At 50.2% G+C, this 23,065-nt stretch overlaps 1 protein-coding gene across 9 annotated transcripts in view; it reads left to right on the forward strand.

Moving 5' to 3' along the window:
• The first annotated feature begins 1,048 nt into the window (after positions 1–1,048).
• Positions 1,049–23,065, forward strand: part of Mical2 (microtubule associated monooxygenase, calponin and LIM domain containing 2) — a 132,033-nt gene continuing 110,016 nt past the window's right edge. For 6 of the 9 annotated variants that reach the window (XM_036189255.1, XM_036189254.1, XM_036189257.1 and 3 more), the window contains exons 1-2: positions 1,052–1,231; positions 10,616–10,692. The gene's annotated coding sequence lies outside the window, so the exon portion shown is untranslated. Of the gene's footprint in view, positions 1,232–10,615; positions 10,693–23,065 lie in introns of all 9 variants that reach the window. The other 3 variants (XM_036189253.1, XM_036189252.1, XM_036189260.1) reach the window with 2 other exon arrangements.

Consider the following 23,065-nt stretch of genomic DNA (forward strand, 5'->3'; position numbering starts at 1 on the left):
GAGATCAGCCTGCCCTCTCAGAGTCAGCAGTGAGCGAGTTGTGCAAACTGAGTGGGGTCCATGCTGGGGATAAAACTCACAAAAGTGGATTGAATTTTGAAGATGCTTAAGAGACAACCCTTCAGAAACCTCAAGTGCTGGAAGGAGGAACACACAGCAAAGACTACAGAAAAACGGGGCTCTGGTTTGGGGGTGAGAGGATTGCTGCCTATACTTGCCTGGCCAAGGGGCATGCCTCTCCAGTGGGCATTCCAGCAGCCTGGAGTCATGGTACTGTTTGCTTTCGCCTCCCAAGCCGTGGGTCAGTTCAGTTCTAAGAACATTTATGGACGCTGTATTGGGCCAAGGGCCCCAGGGGATTGTCAGCCCTGGTACTTGGCATTTGAATCCTATTTTCCTGGTCTCTGCTGTCACAGCGACTGCACGAATTTCACAAGACTCCCAGCCCCGAACCACTCATTCATAATTTTCTCTGAAACGATGAGGGGCATAGCCACTCAGGAAAGCGGGCAGGGCAGAGGATTGCCATTCTACATCCAAGAAAGAGAAGATGCAATGGACCCAGATAACGTTAGCCAAAGCAAGGCCAGTTCAAGGCAGGATCTAAGCAAGGAAGACTGCACTCTGCAAAGCAAGGCATGAGGGCCCACGAGTGCAGGGCAGTTCTAGAAGTCCTTCGCTGCTCCCTCCAGTCCAAAAGAGGACAGTGAGGTTGGCTTTCCGGTGCCTAGACCAAGCATCGTGAGGCCCAGCCCTCGCCTCTCCCTCGACATCAGAACACCAAGACCAGATGTTCACCTCGCAGCAGCCCAGGGCAAGGTCTCCGACCTGTGGCCAGGGTGGGAGCGGCCAGCCGCTCCCGGGACAGGGGCAGGGCTTCAGCCCACGTGCGCTGCAGCAGAGGTAGTCGGCCTCTCCTCAGCCCGGGACTGACTGGGAGGGCTATGGGGTGGGTTCCGCGCTGCATGACCATTGGCCGTGCGTCCCAGGCCTGGGGCGGAGCCTGGCACTTAGAGGCCCTGTCATTGGCCAAGCCCTCGATGGGGGCGTGCCCCAACCGGGTCCTCCGCAGCTAGCAGAAACGCAGGCACCCGGCCGGCTCAGCCTGCGCCGGGGCCGCCTCGCTCGCTCGGGGCTCGGCAGGCGGCCCGCGGGATCCCGGATCGCTGCGCCCGCAGCCGGAGACCAAGGCAGGCGCTGACTCGAGACCCGGAGGCCCGTGAGACCTTCGGTAAGACCGAGCGGGAGTGGGCTCCGCGGCGCGCGGGAGCGGGTGGGAACTGTGCCAGTCCTGGCTGGACTCTGCGCCCTATCGGGCGCTCGGGAGGGTCAGGTGCGGCAGCTGCGTCCGCGATCTCAGACCCACCTGCCAGGCGCGCCGTGGGCTCTCCACCAATCAAAAACTGCCATTCTAACCTTAGAAAACACAGCACACCAGAGCAGAGTGGGCGCCCTTGGGCAGCAGGGTCGCCTGTCGTCGCTCAAGGGATCGTCCCCAAACTTTGCTCCACACGGTTTAGGCTCCCGTGCCTTTCCCATCCTCTCACTGAGCGCCTTGCTTATTTTTATTTTATTGTCTTTTTCTGCTTCCCTTCTTCTCCTCCCGCCTTGATAACAGGAAGTTAAGTTGGGCCAAATGTCAGTAGCCTGGCCGGCAGTGGGCTGGGACCCGGGCTGGTTACTTAGCCACTGGCGGCGCTTCCAGGGACTGCGCTGCGGTCTCTCTATCCTGGGACCCCTGACAGCCTGTGCTCGTCCCCGGACTAGGGACGCCCCATTCGTGCATCCCGCCCTATCGCTGGCTGACCAGCCCTGGGCTGGGGTCCCCCTTGCAGCCTCTGCCCCGCATCAGCTGTCTGGAGAGGGCGGGGTTAACTTATCCCAGGCCAGCCTCAGTCTCAACCGCACCCTCACCGGCACAGCTGGGAAGGGCCTTTACCGGACCGGGAAGAGGCGTGTTGAAACCAGAGTACTCTCATGTCTCCTTCCACATTGTTTATTCTGGGCCTGGGTTTCTAAAGTGGAAAGAGCTCTCGTTTGCAAGGCCACTAGCTGCCCACTATGTCTTAGGTGGTTTAGGGGGAGGACAAAGTCAGTAACCAGTTCTTTTGTGGACAGACCCGGAGGGAAAAAAGCCAGAGGCTAATTGGCCTTCTACATTCGCGTCCCCCGAGTTCCCTGGCACCTGTGTCCTCTGTGTGCCGGTTACCTCCGCGGGGGCAGTGGACCTAACAGGTGGGCCACCAGGACAGTCCATGCCCCTTGTTCATACCCCAGAGATTTCAAAGGCAATCAGTGTTGCCTTCTTCAGACGCAGGGAAGTGGGCACAGGTTGGGTCCTGGTGGTTACTTTCCAAAAAGCCTGAGTTGCGTCCTCTCCTGGCTCTGTGCCTGCTTCCTACCAGCTTGCCCGGTGGCAGTGGGAATATACCCTGTGTGCCTGGAGCCCCCTGGCCTTTGAGAGATTCAGGGGATTGCAGGAGTATTTTGCAAATCGCTTGACCGGACAGCTAGCAGGACACACTGCAAACTGCCAATAACTTGGACTCAGAAGGAACTTAGGCTTGTTCTTTCTGCAGTGGGTGTGGGACAGGTTTTGGAATATGCTTTTAAACCCAGTTTAAACAGTGTCCTTCCTAGGAGCTGCAGAGAACAGCCCCAATTCTTCCCTCCTCTGTGATGAGGGGTGGTGTCTCTCTGTTCTCTCCACCACATCTACATCTCTACCTGGGTTTGCCTTCCAGTCTAGGCCTGACTCTGCTCACTCTCTGCTGCTGAATGGTAGAGGCTCTGCCTTCCTGTTGGAGGACTTGGCTGGGTTGAAAGGGCCTGAACATGGCGAACCCAAGAAGTCTGCAGAGTGCTAACAGTCCCTGTCCTTTGAAAAGCCTAGAAGAGATTGCTGCATTCTGGGATTGCTCATCTGGGATTGCTCATTCTTTACCTCATGAGCATCTCAAGATGCTCTGTAGTAGTTGGGGCTATCTATGCCCATTTTGCAGATTAGAAAACAGATGCAGAGAGATTGCTACTGATCCCATCAAACTGCTAGAGTCTCACAATGATTCTAGCTTCCAGCTGTTTGGGAAGGGGATTAAGCACCACAAGAAGCAGGGAAATCTTGGACACCCTCTGGACTTGAGGGGCTTGGTACTGACCAGTTTCCTAATGACAGGTGAGTGGGTCTTCCCACCCCACTATGAAAAGGCACATAAACCCCGGCTGGTTATCACAGTCCTCCTGGCTCTTTGCTGTGTGTTCTTCTTACACTAGTCTCACTGGGGCATCTACCACCAGACAGAGCAGTCTCCTGTCAGAAAATACTACAAGGTAAGCCACAGCAGAGAATGCAGGGTTCAAGGCCAGTCTAGGCTATATAGTGAATTTGAGGATAGTTCTAGCTACACAGCAAGACCTTGTCTCAACAACAACAAAGAGCAGTGGGTATGTATTATAGGCCCATAATCCCAGCCCTGAGGAGGCAGAAGCAGGAGGACTGCTGTAAGTTTGACACCAACCTAGAAAATATAAGTTCTAAGTCAGTCAAGGCTATCTAAAAAAAAAAAACCCAAACAAACAAACAAACCAACAAAAACAACCAAACAAACAAACCAAAAACAACCAACCAATCAAACATATGTATGTATGTATGTATGTATACACACACACACATATACTTATATATAATTTTTTTCAGAAAAAATAGGATAGTGTAATGAGCCCTGCCTGTACCTTCCCCAGCTCCCCAGCCATTAAAATGATGCTGCATTATGCTAACTCCATGACTTTCTTTTGCTTTTCTCTCAGTTCTGTTTTAAACTTCCCTTTATTTATTTGCTTGTTTAAATATATCTCTACTACATGTATGTACATGTATGGGCATGTGTACCACAGTTCTTGTGCAGAGGTCAGAGGACAATTTGGGGAAGTCGGTTCTCTCCTTCAACTATGTGGGTTCCTGAGATTGAACTCAAGTTGCCAGACTTGCCAGCAAGCGCCTTGGCCTGCTGAGCCATCTTGCCACCCCCTCCCTGGGTTTTCTCTTTCTGCAATATTTTAAAGCTGATTTCTGAAGCCGTTGTTTATGTCATTTTTCTTCTATACAATCTTTTGATTGTATAGAATCTTTTGAACCACACTTCGTTTCAAAAGAGCATTCCCTTGCAAATCGTCATTGCTGCACAGGACAGAGACAACAGTAATCTTCCAGCGTCACCTGTCCACATCCAGATAGGCATACAGGCCTGCTTGTCAGGGATGACCTCTCCAGCTGTCTGCTAGAGTGAGGATCTGTGCACGTGCTGTATTTGGCCACCAGTGCCTCACTGCCTGCTGTGAACAGGAGAGGGTCCTTCCTCTCCCCGAACAATTAAACCTCCATCTCAAGAGCTCATCCCCCCCAGGGATCACAGCCCCTGGAGACTGTCCCTCTCTGGATCCTCAGGAACAAAGCCTGCACACAGGGGACACACAGCAGAGGCTTGGTGAGCATCTGCTCAGTGGCATAGCAGCTCCTCGAGGGGTGTACTATGAATGAGGGGACTGTCAGGGCTCCTGTGACTGTGGTGCATGTTTGGAATGATGACTTGCTCACGCTCGTGTGGCTGTCACAGCAGTGAGCATCAGTCCATAAGCATCCTGAAATAATAGGAGAACTATTCACAACACTCACCCTCGCCACTGTGGTCTGTGGTGTGGAGCCCAGATGGCCACGTGTGTGCCCTCAGCAGCAGCTGGCCCTGCCCATCACACATGGCTGACAGCAGCTGAGGTCATTCTGTTCAAGCTTTGAGTTCATTCCATCGAGGCCCAGTTGTGACTCGGACACAGGGCTAGGTAGAGAGCAGGGCGTGTCTCCTCCCCCTGCCTCCTCTGAGCATACCCTCTCCTCCCAGTGAAGGCCCTCCCCACCACAGCCCTCCCTCCGAGGGAAGACTTAGCATTTTGCTTTGGTTATCTTAGTTTTTTTTTTTTTTTTCTTTTAGCTTTTTTGAAAAAGGGTCTTATGTTGCCCAAACTGGACTTGAACTCAATACATAGTTGATAATGGCCTCGAACTCCTGATCTCCACTGCCCCTTCTTCCCAAGTGCTGGGATTACGCATGTGTACCACTACCTACAGTTCATCTTTTTAATTTTTTTTTTCAGCAAATGTAACAACATTTTAATGCTTCTGTTATGTCAGCATTTGAGTTGATATTTTCCTTTCTTATTTACATTTTAGGGTCTTTGGTTGGTTGGTTTTTATACTGGAGACCAATGTCTGAACCTTCTCATGCATGTTAGTCAAGTATTCGACCACTGAGCCACACCCTCTGCCCTCTTTAAAGGTTTTAATCTTGAGAGGTGGTCTTACTGAGTTGCCCAGGCAGGCTTTGAAGCCTAGGAAGGCTTTTACTTAAGCTGCCCGTGTCTTAGCCTCCCAGAGACCTGGGATTGCAGCATGGACCACTAGGCATGACATCACTTTTCACTTTCTTTTTCTCCCTCAAATTTATAAAGTAAAAAATGTTTTCATGACAGGAAATCCATATTGTAATCTCTCTAAAACCAGGCCCTCAACTGCTTGGGTGCCTGTAGACAAGCTTGGACTCATCACGTGCATTGGCTGCAGCTGTGTGTATTGACAGTACCTCAGTTATTGGGATTTTGAAATTTACTCAGATCATAAATATTGTTTGTATATTAGGTTCATCTTGTTATTCTGGAGGCTGAGCCACCAGAGTTGGCAGAAGAGCAGGCAGGCCCCAGCTCCAAACTCTACTGCCCTCTTGGGAAAATCTTGAAGGACAAATACCCGTGCACCTCACTCTAGGGTCCCCCAACCCTCCTCCGTACACTAGCTTCTCCTTCCTTCTGGGCCCCCGCCTCAGACATAGAGCACATAGCTGTCCCTAATGAGGAGGTGCCCCTTCTAAAGCATTGACCCCCTGATGCCAGTGGTCATAAACTGCCACTAGAGGGTTGCGTCTGCTGTGAGTCTATGGGGAAGTTCTTTTCTGTCAGATCTTGAAGAATCTTCATCATCTCTGTGCTGCAAGTACACAGCACACTGCCTTTTGTGGTACCGGGTGCCAGATGTGGTCTGATTTCTTCCGTTCTCTTGTTCCGTCCCTGTGTCCACATTGGAGCATTGCTGTAGTCATCATGGGGAGAGATTCCCAGGCACAGTGAGTGTGCAGGCCACTGTGTTTGCCACGTTAGAGACTTTAGGGGAGTTTTGTTTGTTTGTTTTTACAGGTTTCATTGTGTAGCCCTGTCTGACCTAAAACTGTATAGACCAGGATGGCTCACTCACAGGCATCTGCCTGCCTCTGCCAAGTGCTGAGATTATGAGCCTTTGCTACCAGTCCAAACTTTTTTTTTTAGCTGAGGACGGAACCCAGAGCCTTGTGCTTGCTAGGCAAGCGCTCTGCCACTGAGCTAAATCCCCAACCCGCTTATTTTTATTTTAAAGACAAGGGCTCATATAGCCCAGGCTGATCTCAAATTTATTACATATGTGAGAGGGACCTTGAGTTTGTGGTTCCCCTGCCACCACATAATCCCTGAGTGTTTGGTGGTATAGGTATGCACCATGGCCATTTTATTCAGTGCTGGGATTCACACTCAGGGAGTTTTCTGTGTAGGGCAAGCACATTCTCAACTGAGCTACAGCCCCAGGCTCTTAGTGTGCTCTAGATGTGAATTAATGCTTCTGCATGGGACTGTGTTCCTTTCTTCCCTGAATCTCTATCTTTGTTGCTTCCTAGATGTCTTGTGGCTCAAGCATTCCTCCTATAGCTTGCCTGCCTTTCTTTCAGGTATAAAAATGTTACAGCAGGCCCTTTCCTAGGCCACAAGGTATGTCCAGAGCTCATGTCCTTTGGGCTACCTTCAGGAGCCCGGCAGCAAGGAGCTAGACAGTCGTTGCTGGCCCCAGTACTGTTAGAGCCACAGGTTAGTGGAACATTCTCAGGCCCAAGTTTCAGACACACCCAGCCCAGAAGCTCAGCACATGCCAGAAACAGGAGTGAGTATCTAGAACATGCTGTCCTGCCCGGCCTTGCCACCTTCATATCAGTGTGCTGAGCTGCAGAGACGCCTCTTTGCTCACAGACTCTGAATGCTGGCCTTGGCCATTCAGCTGAGCACTGGCTGGATCTAAGCCTCAGGTTTTGGGAGCCAGGAGCATGAGGAGCAGGGAAGGATGATGACGTACATCAGAAGAGTCACTCAGACTCTTTAGTCACTGAAGAGAGCTGCTTCCTGGAGTAGATAGACCCAAGTCTGTGGGGGATCTAGCTGCTGACTCCTGTGTTAGGCCTACTTATCCTAAGGTGCCATGTGCAGTATTCATGAAGTTTATAACTCCATGTATGGGGACAATTGGCTCTTTAACACTTGGATACAAAGATGATAATGGACAAGATTTTCTTCCTGAAGGAAGTGGGTATCTGACAGGCAAGTAAAAGGTAAAGAGGGGCGGGAGGGCACACATGTATGTACTCACTCTAAAACATGCACATGGATGGGCATGGTGCTTACTGCCTACTACACATATGGATACACTGTATTCACCCATTCACACACATGGATACACAGTACTCTCCCTACACACACACACACACACACACACACACACACTCACTCACTCACTCACACTCGTGGTACTTGCCTCAACACACATGTATAGCTGCATGGTTTCACCTCCACACACAAGGATGTGTGATGTTCACCATCACAAACATACAGATGCATAGAATCACCCTACATGCACACATGAATGGATGGTAAAACACTCCATACAAAAGGAACTAGTGAAAACCCAAGCCTCCTTTCTTCCCTCAGCCTCCATCCATGGGCTCTTCTCACAATGGCGGTTCCAAGCCTCCTGTAGACATGCTGTGGGCACATTCTTCAGCCCATTCCATGCCCTTCTTTTCCTTCTGTCTGCTGGGCAGTGACCAGAATGGGACGAAACAGGACCCACAGGGCTCCAGAAACTCAGCCCAAACTTAACATTTGCCTCCTCCATGAGATTCACCCCTTCTTCATCAGAACCTGTTTGTGTTCGATCTGGGGTACTCAGAACATCTAGGCACCAAAGATAAACATCAGGAGCAAGTTCTCCAGGCAGGTGATAGAGGCAAAAAACAAGCAAGCGGACAAAAGAAGCATGCTAAGACAGACATGGGTTTAAATCTTAGCCATGAGGCCTTGGAAAGTTTTGTGAACCTTACCATTTAACCTACAAAGAAGAGGTAATCACATTTATCTTGAGAGACCGATGTGGAGATGAAATTAAAATATTTACAAAGAGCCCAGCATAGGTGTGCATTCCAATATCTCCCTTTTTTCTACCTAAAAAGAGTGGTCAATTTCCATAATGAACATCATGTCTGGGCTTCTGCGGAAGTCCCACTTTGGGTCTCAAGCTTTGGTTCCCTGCCGAAGTCAGCCAGGTCTCCATTCCCACCCCACCCCCCACCCCACCCCACCCACGCAAGCTGAACTTTTCCTGTCTGCCTGTCCACTGCCCTCCACTCCATTCCACCTCCATCCCACCCAGCCTGTCAGCACCCCATCCTTCTCTGCCCTTCCCCATAGCCTCCTCCTCACTTCCGTCCCTTCTTCCCTGGCGAGCAGTAGCTTCCTGGAGAGGGCTCCTTGTTTATGGTTGCTCCCTGGGGTGTTTATGCTGCCTCTCTTCACAAGCTCCTAGCAGATGTCTGTTTATTGCTGAGACTTCATCTTCAGCCAGAGAGAGGAGAGGCCTTTTTTTTTTAAGATCTCTAATTGTGGTGGCTGCACAATACGGCTTAGATTGCCTCCAAGGCTAATTTGTCATGCTCTCCAGCTCTACCCATTATGAAACCCTTCAGATGCTGGCAGAGAGACCTTATATGTCCTGATTTCAGAGCAGCATTTAAATTTAGCATCCAGTTGTAACCACTTAGAAAGGTAGGCCAGGGGAGTGAGGGCAACCAACAGTTTCTCTTCTATCCTGGCTCAGACAGATGGTGTGAATGAGAGGAGCATTTTTGTAGCCATAGCAACGGCAACCCTCCTTCCCACCCCTTCTTTCCACCTGCAGGCTTGAGTAGGCATTCAGAGGCTGCCATGAGATTAGCTGGCAGCTTGGGAGTTTTATCTTTCCGTTTGGACTGGGGTGGGGCTTGAGGTGCTCGAGATAGGGGCACTGGGGTGGCTTTAGGTGATTCTGACCTCTGTGTCAGAGGAGGAAGAGAGAGTATGAGTCACAGAGCCGTGGGATGTCAAGTTGGAAGGGCCTCTGATGTCATGGTCATAAAGTTCTCAACCCTGCCTTGAGTTTATGTGTGTGGGATAAGGGGCTCAGACAATGTGTTTTTGTTTTTATTTTATTTTATTTTTTTGAGGCAGGGTCTTACCATGTAGCACAGTTGGCCTTAGCTTGCAATCCTCCTGCCTAAACCTCCTGACTACTGGGATTTCAGGTATTTACCCAGCTCCAGCCTTGTGTAAGGAAGGACAGTGTAGTGTAGGGTGGGCTAGCCTTGGCCTCAAGATCTTTCCCTATCAGAACATATCCCCAGAGCCTTGGGGATTGAATTCCTACCTGTGTTTTCTTGGCCTCTGATACAAATCCAGATTTTTTTTTTTTTCCCCAAGACAGGGTCTTACCTGTGTTGTCCTGTCTGTCCTGGAACTCTCTATATAGACCAGGATGATCTCAAACTTACAGAGATCCACCTGCCTCTGCCTCCCAGGTGCTGGGATTAAAGGCGTGCCACTACACCCAGCTCACAAACCCAGATTTTAACTGGAGAGGGCAACTGTCTGTAGAGATTTGTTTGTCTCAAATTGGCTTTCAGCTGAACCTTGAGAAAATGCACCGACATGGGCCAGTTGGGAGTCGTGGAAGAGGGCTGCAAAAAAGGCTATAAATAGGTGCTGGAGTGGCTACCAACAGCTGTAGGCTCAGGCTCGTTAGTGCCCGGCATAGTGTGCAGCTGTTGTGCTGGGGCCCAGATCCAATTGCTCTTCTATTGCCCAGAGTGAGGTATGTAGGACCAGCTTCTTGCTGCTGCCTGCACACCAGGACTGAGTATGGAATGCACACAGTGGGTGCCAGCCAGAGGACTTCTTGGAGGTGGAAGGGGTAGGGCCAGCTTGTTGGTCACAAAGCACCTTGGAAGATGAGTAGGGTGTCCTCAATAGAAATGAGCAGAGGCCAAATGACATGTGCAGGATGTGAGCAAACCCAAGAGGCAGAAGGAAGCCACCAGAAAGGACTATGGCCCCTAATCCTCAGGCCAGGTAAGTTCAGGAGGCCTGCACCGCTCTCCCAACACTGAATGCTAACTAAATACTAAACTATTGTCTACACTGAGAGGTACCCTAGGAAGTGGAGTGGAGCAGTTAAGGCAAGGCTCCAAGGCTTCCTCTGTGCCCTGGCTTTTGTCTTGTAACCTCCTTTGTGGTTACAGGGTCTGTATATGCAACTCTGTCTTTCCACTTCTAAGTACAGTGACCCATTATGCAATTCCCTAGCTAGGGTTGTAGAATACAGTCCATCCATCCTTTCCTGCAGGTTGTATTCTGCAGAGAAAAAAGCAACTGCCCCCTTACACCCTTTCTTCCCTTCTTCCAGGTCATTTTTAGGGGAGGAGATGCAGACAGAGAGGTACTGACCCCAGAAACGGATCAGGAGGTTCCTGCTTGCCTGTGGTAAGTCAAAGCAGCGAGGGGGCAGGGGTGGGATTGGAGCCCAAGGATGCCCTCCTCCAAAGGAGCAGCCTGTGGGAGAATCGTTTCTGTAGGAGTCAGAAGCTTGCAGAGCCTAGCATCCATCTGAAATGCTGCTGACTCTCGCTTTACAAGTCTCTCTTCCCTCTGTGTCCTGGCCAGAAATGGGAGGGGAATGCTGTGCTCCACATCCACCTGCTGCTGGTGTTAACCTGGTGGGCGGGTGGCATGGTGACCTGCTGTGTTTACAGTTTTGACATTTGAGCAGAGCTGCAGGCACCTGTCTCTCATGTTCATCTTGGGGACACCCTGGGTTTAGGTCATGGAATAAATTGCTTTTACAAGCCGCAAGTGGAAAGAATTGAGTACTCATGGGAGCTGGGGCTGGGGTATGGTAGGGAATCTTCTCTGCTCTTCCTCCCTCTCTCCTCCTCTTCCTCTCCTGAATTCCCCCTTCCTCCTCTCCTTCCTCTCTATTTCTCTCTCCTTCTCCCTCCCAACCTCCCTTTCTTTCCTTGCATCTGTTGCCCCAATGGGAGCCCATGTTGGCTCTTCCGTGACCAGCTGATCACTCGGCACATTTGCTGTTCAAGACCTCTGATGTACTGTCCATTGCAGGCGGCTTGTCACAGGCACGATTGGGTTTTCGGTTGGGTTTAGTGACATTATTTACCCCACAGGATTCATGTGAAGATTAAATAGGGCAGTGAGCACAGCACAGCCACCAGTACCCGAGGCACCAGTGGGGTTGTTGGTTTGTTGGTTTGTTTGTTTGTTTTTCTGGGTCAGAGTTCCTCTTTCCTTCAGGTCTCCCATGTGTATTGTATTGTTCCATAAGTGACTTTCACCCTGAAGTAGTGGCTCTTTAAGGAGTGCCTCAGTTGGGACACCATCACAGGCAATGAAGAGATGTGGGAGGCTTGCCTCCTTGGTGAGGCTAGCACCCCACTGGACCCATCACAGGCGATGAAGAGGTGTGGGAGGCTTGCCTCCTTGGTGAGGCTAGCACCCCACTGGACTCAGAACTGTAGGTCAGAAAAGTCCTGACCTCACTGGGCACTTCACCAATTCCATTCATTGTCATTTAAATATTACTCTACTAGGCATTAGACAGATGTTTTTATATATTATTCCCGAGTTCTGCTTGTTTAGTTTTTTGAGAGTACACATCTCATCTGGTAGTCCAGGCTGGACTGGAGCTCAAACTCTCTGTAGTATAAACTCCTCAAACCCATTCACCATGTAGGCTAGACTGAGCCTGACCCTCCCACCTCAGCCTCCTGCATACTGAGGCATGCATCATCATACTTCACTTATTTCACATTCCTCTTGTGTGCATATAAAAAGAGAATAAAATTGGTGACAGCATTTCTGGACCTTCTTCGCATTCAGGGTCCAGCTCTTCAGCATCTCATTTGGACCTGCCCTAGTTAGCATTGCCTGTCAACTTGATACAGCCTAGAGTCACCTGAAAAAAACTCTCAGTTGAGTAATTGTCTTTGTCAGGTTGGTCTGTGGGCATGTCTGTAAAAGATTTGTTTTGACTGCAAATTGAACAAGCATGCTGATTAATTTTTTAAAATTACATTTTATTTATTTATCCATTTCTACGTATGGATGGGGATGAGAGTGCCTACCACAGAGCCCATGTTGAGGTCAGAGAACAACCTGCAAGAGTTGGTCCTCTCTCTACCAGGTGGGACCCAGGGATCAGATTTCGGTTGTCAGGCATGGTAGCAGGCGCCTTTACCTTATGAGGGTGCCTGGTCACTGTTTCCAATTCTGATTCAATTTGGACTATGTCTTGTTTTTCTTGAGGCAGGGTCCTAATATGTGGTTCAGGCTGTTTTGAACTCATAGTCCTGAGTGCTGGGATACAGGCGTGCATCACCATCCTGAGTGCTGGGATGCAGGGATGCACTACCATCCTGAGTGCTGGGATGCAGGGATGCACTACCATCCTGAGTGCTGGGATGCAGGGATGCACTACCATCCTGAGTGCTGGGATCCAGGCATGCACTACCATCCTGAGTGCTGGGATCCAGGCATGCACTACCATCCTGAGTGCTGGGATACAGGCATACACTACCATCCTGAGTGCTGGGATACAGGGATGCACTACCATCCTGAGTGCTGGGATGCAGGCATGCACTACCATCCTGAGTGCTGGGATACAGGCATGCATCACCATCCTGAGTGCTGGGATACAGGCATGCATCACCATCCTGAGTGCTGGGATACAGGCATGCATCACCATCCTGAGTGCTGGGATAGAGGCATGCACCATCTTCAATGCTGACTTGTTACATTCCAAGCAGCCTTGCTCTGAGGACCATTTCAGCTTTGCATGTAGTGACTGCAGCACCCAGGTCACCACCACACAAGTTTCTCATAGAGCCTTTTGGCGCAGTGCCAGAGAGCACCCTCTAGGGGACCTCAGACTTTAGCCAGCTTGCTTTGAGAGCGCAGATTCCAACTGGCCTCTTGGTTCCATCCCTCTCCCTCTCTGGCCTGACAGGATTCCTACTGGCAACCAGATGAGATCTGACTATTGCTGCTCTCCCCCTGCTTTGACAGCATATGCCCCAAGTTCCCACAGGGCTCCAGGACCACGTTCAGCTCTAGGGCTGCCTCTCAGATACAAAAGCCACAAAGTCATTAAGTATCTCCTCTCCAGATGTGGACAGCGCTCTAGGTTCAAGCTATTATGGCCGGGAGGACTTGGAACTCATTAAAACTTTTTAGACATCCTTTAAAAACAAAACAGCGCTGGGGATAGAGATCAGTGGTAGAGTATTTCCCTAGCATGCTCAAGGCTCCAGCAGTGAAAAACTAAAAACAATAACCAACAATAAGAAAAAACACATAAAGCTAAACCAAGTTCCTGTCTCATCCGAGTGCCCCATGTCACCCCAGGGTAGATTCATGTGTCTGCCTCTCTCTTCTCAGTCTGCAGGATGGAATCACACTTCTGCATCTCAGTCCTGGCCAAATCTAGGAGCCCTTTTCTCTTCCAGCTGTTAGGAAGGTCTGTTATCCTCAAATCCCGCATAGCAACTCCCCCTTCTGTGGCTCACAAACTTCACAGGAAATGGTTGTTTTTCCTCCACATTTCCTGTGTCCTGGTCACTAGCTGGCTCTGCCATTGCTGTGGGGACTAGGGAATTAGGCTAGTCTCATTACCATAGAAGCTGCCTCGTCTTCTGGAAGATGGAGGTCTCAGAGAGGCCAGGCAGCCCTGGCCAATAGCCACTGGGGTCCACCCCTCCCCAGAACTAGCGGCTTTCTCGGGCCAGTGCATTCCTGCTGGTGTTTGGCTTGAGGCTTCCACCTGAGGCAGCCTCTTGCCTCAGGCACCCAGTCCTGTCACTTGAGGGCTTGATGTCTCACAGGCTTTCCACGGGAAGATTATTTCTCCCCCTGCCCTAATGCACGTCCGTCTTGTACAAGGCTAAAGTGGCCACAGAAGTGTGTGGAGTCAGCTGTCAGTTAAATAAAGGAGTAGACTTGGACTTCGGCTTGCAAAGGCTTGAAGAGCGTTGTCGGGTTAAGCTCAAAACAGCTTATATGTTTGATTGACACACCAGCCAGGGAACAAGAGAAGAGAAAAAAAAAAAAATTTTTTTTTTTGAGGGGAATTGTGGGGAGCTTCCAGGATTTTGGATTTGAGAATTCAGTGAGTTTATTTCCTGTCTCCCCTCCCCCCACCAAAAGTCTCAGGTAATCTGGATGTATAATTAGCTAATTGGAGTTAGTGAGGCCATGTGGAAAGAGTGTGGCTTCCAAGTCTGAGTCGGGTCTCTGTTGATTCCTGTTCACCTGGGTCTCAGTTGCTCAGGTGGACAGCTCCAGCCTTCTGCCCTTGGCAGAGGCAGGTGGGAAGACCATTCTGTCTTCCAGTGTCCAGCCCAGGCTCCACACAGAGCATCTTTGAAACATGGCCTCCTCCATCCCTCTTGACTCATCTCCCTGCAGAGCAGAAGTAACTAGAGAGCAGGTTTTGGTGGCTCACACTTGTAACCCCAGCACTCTGGGGGACTGAGTAGGAAGAACCCTGAGAGTTCAAGGCTAGTTTATGCTACAGAGAGAGTTCCAGCCTAGCCTGGGCTACAGTGGGATATCCTGTCGGAAAAAGGAAAGAAAAAGTCACTGTCACGTCTGCTGTTCTCTAACGTGGGTTTGCTAAGAGCTGGTTTCTGTGGTGAGTCACCTCCACCTCCACCCTGGTGATTCCTCTGTTAGGCTCCTGCATCTGAAGGAATCGTACTCGGAACCCCTGGTCTGCCAGAAAGAGCCAGACACTTCACTTTTCCAGACCTGTGGTGCTTTTCAAACCATCTGGTGGGCCCTATCCAGGGCCCTAGCCTTTGAAGACACAGGTCTACAGCTGCCTGTGCAGATAAGCAAGCAGCAGCCAGGCTGGGGGAGAGATGGAGGGTGTGGGAGAGGCTGTTGAAGTGGCTTGTTTATACCAGGAAGTGAACTGAGAAACATCTGTAGAGTACCCACTGTGTGCCTGTTCCCTATGCTTTGGGGACATTGGAATTCACCAGGCATGGTAGCTCTTCCTAGAAAGTTTACAGTGCCAGGGAAGCAAGACACACGTGTGTGTCCACAAGTGCAGCGGCAGCGGTCGCCAGGAAGTTCATGACTAGTCCAAATGACAGAGGGGGAAAAGGAAGGCCTTGGTGTGAGGAGTGTTTCCTATGGGCTGGGGAGACCAGGAAGGTTTCCTAGGAGGGGTGAAGGCGGTGGTGGTGTTTTGTGGATCTTGAGGGGTAGGCGAAGTGCAGATGGTAAGTGGGAGGAAGCAGAGAGCATCCCCCTCTCTACGCATGCTGGAGGGGAGGGAGAACTGGCAGGAAGGTGGGGAAAAGCACAGACTCTGAGTAAGTGACATTGGAGCGTCTTCTGTGTAAGATGGCGCAGGGTACCCAGCCACCCCTCGGCCAGTAAGGCAAGACAATCGGGGTTTGGTTTCCATCAATTCCAGGCTAGGCAGCTCCGGAGTACTGAGGAGCAGGAGGGCAGGAGGCATGCTAGTCACACGCTTGCCGTCTCTCCCAGGATGGTTTCTCCCCTGCCATTTTCATCTTGTTTTGTTTTAGACAAGTTGCATATGCTCAGGCTGGTCTTGAACTTTGCTGTGTAGCCAAGGATAGCCTTGAGCTTTTGATCTTCCTGCCTCTGCCTTGAGTGCTGGGATTGCAGGCACACCACTGTACCTGACTTTATAGAGTTCGGGATCTGCTTCATGCAGGCTAGGCAAGCATTCTACCCACTGAGTGAGCGACATGCCCAGCTCTCCCTCAACGTTCTAAGGCCTGTTCAGTCATCTTATGGGTATTCACAAGATCTTGCTCTAGTCCTCTATCCTAATGCTACAACCCTTGAATACAGTTCCTCATGTGGTGGTGACCCCTCAACCACAAAATTATTCTGTTGCTACTTCATGACTGTAATTGTGCAACTGTTAAGAATCCTAATGTAAATATCTGATATGTGACTCCATGAAAGGGTTGTTTAACCCTAGAGCTCACTGCTCTAAGCTCTGGGTTCACAACATGGGGGAGGGATGGTTAACAACAAAGCAAAACAGCACCCTGTCTCCCAGCTCCCGAGGCTCTTATCTGAGGAAAGAGGGACAATGAAAGGTCAGTGTTGAAGAATGAGGGGGCCCTGGAGGTAACTACAGCAGGGAAGGAAAAGGGTATGCTGGGTGAGCGAGGCTGCCTACTATAAACTGGCTACCTGCAGTGAAAGGATGGAGCCATGGGGAGGGCAGGCTGGATCCCATAGGGATCTGGAGTTCCCAGCAGATGCTCCTTAACCCACTGGGGTCTTTGACTCTAGACTGTGTAGAGCTATGAGTGTTCACAAGCAGAGGTGAGCCAAGAAACCAGCTGTGGTGTACACAGCTGTAATACCAGCATCTGGGAAGCTGAGGGAGTATTGTTGTGTGTTCAAAGCCTGCATGAGCTACACAGTGAATTCTAGGTCAGCCTTGGTTACAGAGTGAGACACTGTCTCAAAATAAAATAAAAATAACAGCTGTTATCAAAGCACATGAACCATGCAGACCAGTTAGCCATCTGCCTTTTGCTCTCTGGCCCTGTCACTCTCAAACCAAGAACACACTGGCAGCCTTGGTCTAAGCTGATCATTGGCCACCCCCATTTCCCTTTTGTGGTTGGAGGTCAGGGCTGGAACTGGGCCTTTAGGGCCCAGTGAAGAGTAGAGACAGTAAGGCCTGGAGATAACTTTGGGGAACCTTGCAGTTGAAGGAGGAGGGGGCAGGAAGGGGCCCAGGCTTCCCCAAGGAGGAGTGATAGGGTGAGTGTGAGGCCCAGAGTCTATCCAGGGCCAGAGGATATTGGAGGCTGAAGCAGAGACAATGAGAATGCTTCCTTCCTGGAGGAGAAACAAGTAATGATGCTGTTAGCTAAAATGTGGCGAAACCAGCCCTTAACATGGACTTGTAAGATGCTATGGCAGGGACCCGCAGCAGGAAAGTCCTGAAGAAGTCCCTTCAGTGAGGAGAGCCCACCATGCTGGGAGGGCTCAAGCCTCCAGCCTTGCTTGGAACAGCACTCCCTTCTTCTCCCATACAACCTTGAATGCTGGAGCTTGGGGGCTCCTTGCATGCATGTAGCAACCTTTTAGATTATCTGCTTGAGCTAGAATCCATGCCAGGCAGGTCAGCAGAGCAGTGCGGACTGGCCTACCTTGCTAGCATTCACAGCTCTGCCACCAGCAGTGCCCCTGTACAGCTTTTTATTTTGGATCTGGAACACTTCCCTTACCCAACCTCCACCCAGGCTTAGCTCCAGCCCTGCCTACTTCAGAAAGGCTCTTTCCACTTCTTTCCACCCATTCTCCATCTGCCTCCCTGCTGAAAGCCAGCAGCCCCTGGTTCAGAACTTAGCAGCTTCCAGGGTGGGACACTCTTTCCCGGGTATATGTTTTGAGCATCCACCATAGCCCAGGCTGCCGAGCAGAAGCTGGGACTCTAGTGGAGTGTGCCTGACCAGGACACATGTCCTATCTCTGCTCCTTTTAAGGTATGTGACTTGATATAGATGCTCCAGTTTCCTTGGTCTTCATGCCCTTATGTGAAGGGAGTGTGTGGCACCTGCTCACATTGGAAGCATTGGACAGAATGCTCTGAGCACAGTGCTCTGTGCCCAATTCTGGCCTCACTGGAAAGGGATGACATATGGTAGTTTTTATCCTAGCATCTTAGTTGTTGTGCTTGCATGTGATATGTCTCCCACGGAGCTGGCGTGTTTGAACACGTGACGCCCAGAGGGTGGTGCTGTTCTGAGAGGCTGAACAACCTTTTGGACAAGAGGTCTAATCGGCAGACCTCATAGGCAGTAGAAGCTGGGACTTAGGATTTGAGGCCAAACCCACTTCTGGCCATAGATCCCTGTTTCTTGATCTGCCAAGATGTCATAAGCCATGTATCAACCTCTTGCTGCCATGGATGGAGTCCCAGCGGCCATGCCTTCTTCACCACAATTGACTGTTTCCTTTAAACTGTGAGCCAAAATAAACCCTTCCTTCCTCCTGTCGCTTCTGTCAGGAATCTGGTCCCAGCGGGGAGAGGAACAGCCAAGAGTTAGCTCTCACTCCAGCAAAGGACTGCACTTGACTCTGAGCTGATGTGACTTACAGTCTCTCCATGGGCACCCTTCCCCCTGCTCCCTTTGCTTTCTGAGCCCCAGCCCCCACTCCTCACTTCCTCCTTCCACACCAGCAAGTGCTACACTCCATCACTAGTTCTCACTGGCTGGAAGGAGTGAACCAGATCAAGCCATGAGGAAAGATGAGCCAGTTTCTTTGATTGTTTGAGTCCAAAGAATGGGAATACTTTATCTGGGGGATCCCTGTGGTGGGGGCAGCTACTGCTCCCTCTGGCTGTCAGGCAGGCTGTGGGGCTGTGCATGTCCCCTGGGAGTTGGCAGATAATGACCCCCAGGGTTGAATTATTGCCCTTACCTCTAAACACAGATGCTGTGCAGACCCTGCCCATTGCTTACCTCCTGCCATTGTCGTGGCCAGAAGGATTTTCACATCATTCCTGACTGTGGCTTCCAATTTCATTCTCCAGCAAATGCTGGAAGCTCCCACTTCTGCCTGTGACCATGTCCCCTCCTGTGCCAGGAGATGTTTACGTCTGGACAGGTCTTCCCCGATGGTTGGCTGGGTTACCCCTGTGCACTGGGGGTGCTAGACTGGGCATACTTACTTGTGAGGCTAATGCTGCAGGAGAGGTGGAGGCTAGTATGCTTTGGTTCTTCGTTTTGGCTGTCAGGCCACAGATTTTATTATTTTTGGCAACTTTAAGAAGCTTTAAAATCTAAATTGGGTGATGGCAGCACATGCCTTTAATCCCAGCACTCAGGAGGCAGAGGCAGATGGATCTTTGTGAGTTCAAGGCCAGCCTGGTCTCCAGAGCAAGTTCTAGGACAGCCAGGGCTACACAGAGAAACCTTGTCTCAAAACAAAACAAACAAAACAGTAAAACCCTTTAAAAACTCACATAACGGTAAACTTCCTTTCCTGGGGAGAAGTAAGAGACTCTACTTGAAGGCTTGGGTCAATCTACCTAAAAATAGAGAAATAGAGTATCTTTGGATGCCAGCCCAGCCTGGAAGGTAACGAGACAGTGAAACCAAGCAAAGATAACTTTGTTGAGCTCAGTACCATGTGCTGGGTATTGCAGTCTCTATCTGTTAAGACAGACTCTCCTGGGACAGATAACTAAGACAAAAAACAAACCCTGACTCCCCATGGAATTCTGACAGGTGTACCTGGTTAAAACACACAGCTCATGTGGTCTCCTGAGACTCACATAGAGCTCTTGGAGATTAAAAAACATTCTGTTTACGTGTAGGAATATGTACATATGTATGTATGTGTGCACATATGTTTGTGAGTGCTTGTGTATGCCTGTGTGTAAAGGCCAGAAGTCAGGAGCCATCCACCTTGTGTTTGGAGACATGGTCTCTTCACTGGCCAAGTAAGTGAGGCTGACTAGCCAGTGAGCCCCAAGAATCTGCATGTCCCTGTTTCCACAATGCTGGAATTACCCATTCAGCCACTATGTCTGGTTTTGTATGTGGGTGCTGGGGATCAAACTCTGGTCCTCGTGCTTTGGGGGCAAACACCGAAGCAACTGAACTATCTCACCAGCTTCCAAAATTAAAAACTCTTAGGTTGAGAGAAGGCGTCTTGCCCTGAAACACACTTGGGGTAGCCCTGAAACACACTTGGGGTAGCTGAAGCTACCTCTCCTGTCTGTCTTCCGGCAGCCCCTTCCTCTGTAAGGGTACCACTTCCTGTGACAGCTGATTGGTGGGGGCTTGGGGGGGGGAGAGAACAGCAGGACAACACCGTTGTCCTTTGGCCATTCTGATCTCAGGGATTAGTGACGGCAGAAATGATCCATGTGAGGAGGAGACCCCAGGCTGAATGAAGACAAGACCTAGGGAAGCAGAGGCCTGAGCCCTGTGATGGGTGAGTTTGGTTACTCATCTCTGTGAGCCTCTGTCTCTTCATCTGGAAAGGGGACCACATGATCACCTGGCTCTCAGGATGATGGTGTAGGCTGGGGTAAGGTCCTAAAAATGGGTCAGGTGCTCCAACAGGGCAGGTTCCCTTCCCTTCCTCCCCTCCTTTCTCCTCTTCTTCCTCCTCCAAGGAGCTATATTAAATAGCTATCTTCACTTTGAGGGGTGGGGTACCACTTTGAAGTCAATGAAAATCAACTCTAGCTTCCTTCTATCTTTCTCTCCTCCTACTTTCCAAATACTTCTGGCAATGTCTGAGGCCAGGTTGTTGCCAAGGGCTGCAGGACCAGGCTGCTCGGCCTTGGTTCTGGCAGCTGCTTGTGTCCTAAGAGGACAGATCCAGGAGCTTGCAATGGCCACCCTTCCCTGCTCCTTACAGACACCTTGCTGCACTTGCTTGCTTCGCCCTGGCTGTCTGGGTCCCAATGAGGGTGGACAGCTAGCTCTTCTTCCTGGGCAGATTTGGTGGTGACAAAGCAGCCATCTGTTCAGGGCTGTTGTTCGTCAAGATTCTCCATTTAAGGAACAGGAGCCAAACCCAAATGAGCTTACGTCAAAGGGGGATATATAGCGGAAGGTGCCAGGGGAGGCTCTGAAGAACCCAGCCCTGGAAGGAGAACAGCTGACTGCCAGCCTCCCTCGGCCATAGTCAGCTTTCTAGTGGTCCTCAGCGGCAGCTCTCAGCTGACCCTTCCCAGCCTAAGAGGTGACTTGACTGAGGGGGACCAGACCTTCCGGGGACTTTTCAGAGCAGACTGTATACTTACTCAGCCTTGAGCCCTGTGCCTCCATCTTGGCCTGAGGAATGGAAGATGGGGTGGGTGGGGTCTGTTATGAGAAGATAGAACACTGAGTCTTACCTTGTGCTTACTTACTGACACCTAATATTCTAAGGTTCTGGCTTGCATAACTCTATTATTCTATAAAGTTGGCCCTGTTTTATGTGCCATGAAAGTTAGACAGTTTGCTCAAGGATGCTTCCCCCCTCCCTCCTCCAGAAGGATTAGATCAGGCAGAGGGCTCTAGACATTTCCCTACCACTCGCTCTAATGCAGGCAAGAACAGCTGTGCCACTTCCAAGCACATGCTGAGAGCTAGTGCTGGACCAAGTCCTTTACCATATTATCTCATTTAACCTTTAAGTGTCCTTATTGGGTGGGTACCAAAATTAGGTCCATTTTAAATTAAAAAAAAAAAAAAAATTTGTTTTTGAGACAGGAACTCATGGATTCCAGGCTGGCCTCAAACTTACTATCTAGCCAAAGATGACCTTGAACTTTTGAGCCTCTTGCTTCTACCTCCTAAGTGTTAGGATTACAGGCATGCAGCACCATGTCTGGTTTTATGTGGTACTGGGGATGGAACCCAGAATTTAGTGTGTATCAGGGAAGCATGCCAACTGAGATCCATCCTCTGCCCCAGCATTGTGACTTTTCCAAGGCCAGTAACTATGTTAGAGCAGAGGAACCAGACTGGAAAGCCTGAGATGTTGACTGGGAAACTTTGATGAAGACATTTCTCTTGTTCAGTCAAAGGCTCCTGGGTGCCTGAGGTAAATCCCAGACTTGGCTCAAAATCTGAGCCTTTGTCCTCTGTCCAACAGGTTGCAGTGTAGAGACCTCTCTTATTGCATGCTGCTTTGAAGTTTGAACCTGCCTTGATGTGTCTAACTAAATTCATATCAAGTGGCTCTTGAGCCAGCCCATGTGATGCGGTAGATCCAGGTTCTGTTTTCATTCATTCTCCACCCCATTTCTCTTAATGATTCTGGGGATTGGACCAAGACCTTGCATACACCAAGCAAACAACTCTCCTACTGAGCCACACCCCAGCCTTTATTATTTCCTGAGTGTGTGGAACATTCCAGGCCCAGTCTAAGTGCAGAGAGTCCTTAGGAAGACTGACTCTATGCAGCTAGATGTGGAGGACATCAGAGAGGAAGACCCCCAGAGTTCTTCTCCCTTGAGCTCCACAGGGACACATGTATCACTAAATCAAGTCCACAGGGGACCAGAAGCCTCCTGTTTCTTAGCTTTTGCCTGGCATGATGTCAAGTTCCCAGGAGATGACGTTTCTTCATCCGACTGATCACAAAGGGAGTCTTTGTGTGTCAAGGAACAAGTGTGGGCCTGGACTTAGGCTGTTCCACCATGGATCCTAGGACTGCTGTGGTTAATGCTAGTTGGGACTTTGGTTCAAGCACATGATATAGTTCTAGCTCTTTCCAGGGCAGGTGGGAGGATTCACCAATACAGAACATAGTAACTAGCCAGAGCAAAGCCTGTTCCACAGGTAATTCCATGCCTAGTCTATTAATCAGTCACATGTGTTTCCAAAGCCAGGGTCTGTGGGCAGCTGAAAAGCCACAATGGTGAGGGAATCACCAGTTATGTCAAGCCCTTTATTGTGAAAATGAAGACACGGAGGCCCCTGGTGGCAATGGACTCTGGGACCTTCAGGTCAGGTGTGATATGTAGGGCACGTTTGACTGTTGGTCACAATGTAGTCATTGGTTGGTCTGTTGAGTGGCTGGATCACAGTGTTCCCAGGCCTCTGGGAATCTGACTAATGTCTCCCTGACCCAGCCATGTTCATCTCCTTACCATTGTGAAAGCAACCCAAGCAGATCTCCAAAGAGCCCCTCATCTCCCTGATGTTCTTCATAGATCTCATGAGCTCTCGGGAGCAGGATGTGATACCAAGCTTCTTAAACTCTGGTTAGACTGACAGTAGACTTCCAAATTCAAACTGTCGGACTCTCTTATCCATTGCTCCTGGAA

The sequence above is a fragment of the Onychomys torridus genome, chromosome 1, assembly GCF_903995425.1.
Source record: "Onychomys torridus chromosome 1, mOncTor1.1, whole genome shotgun sequence".
In the NCBI taxonomy this organism is placed as follows: Eukaryota; Metazoa; Chordata; class Mammalia; order Rodentia; family Cricetidae; genus Onychomys; species Onychomys torridus.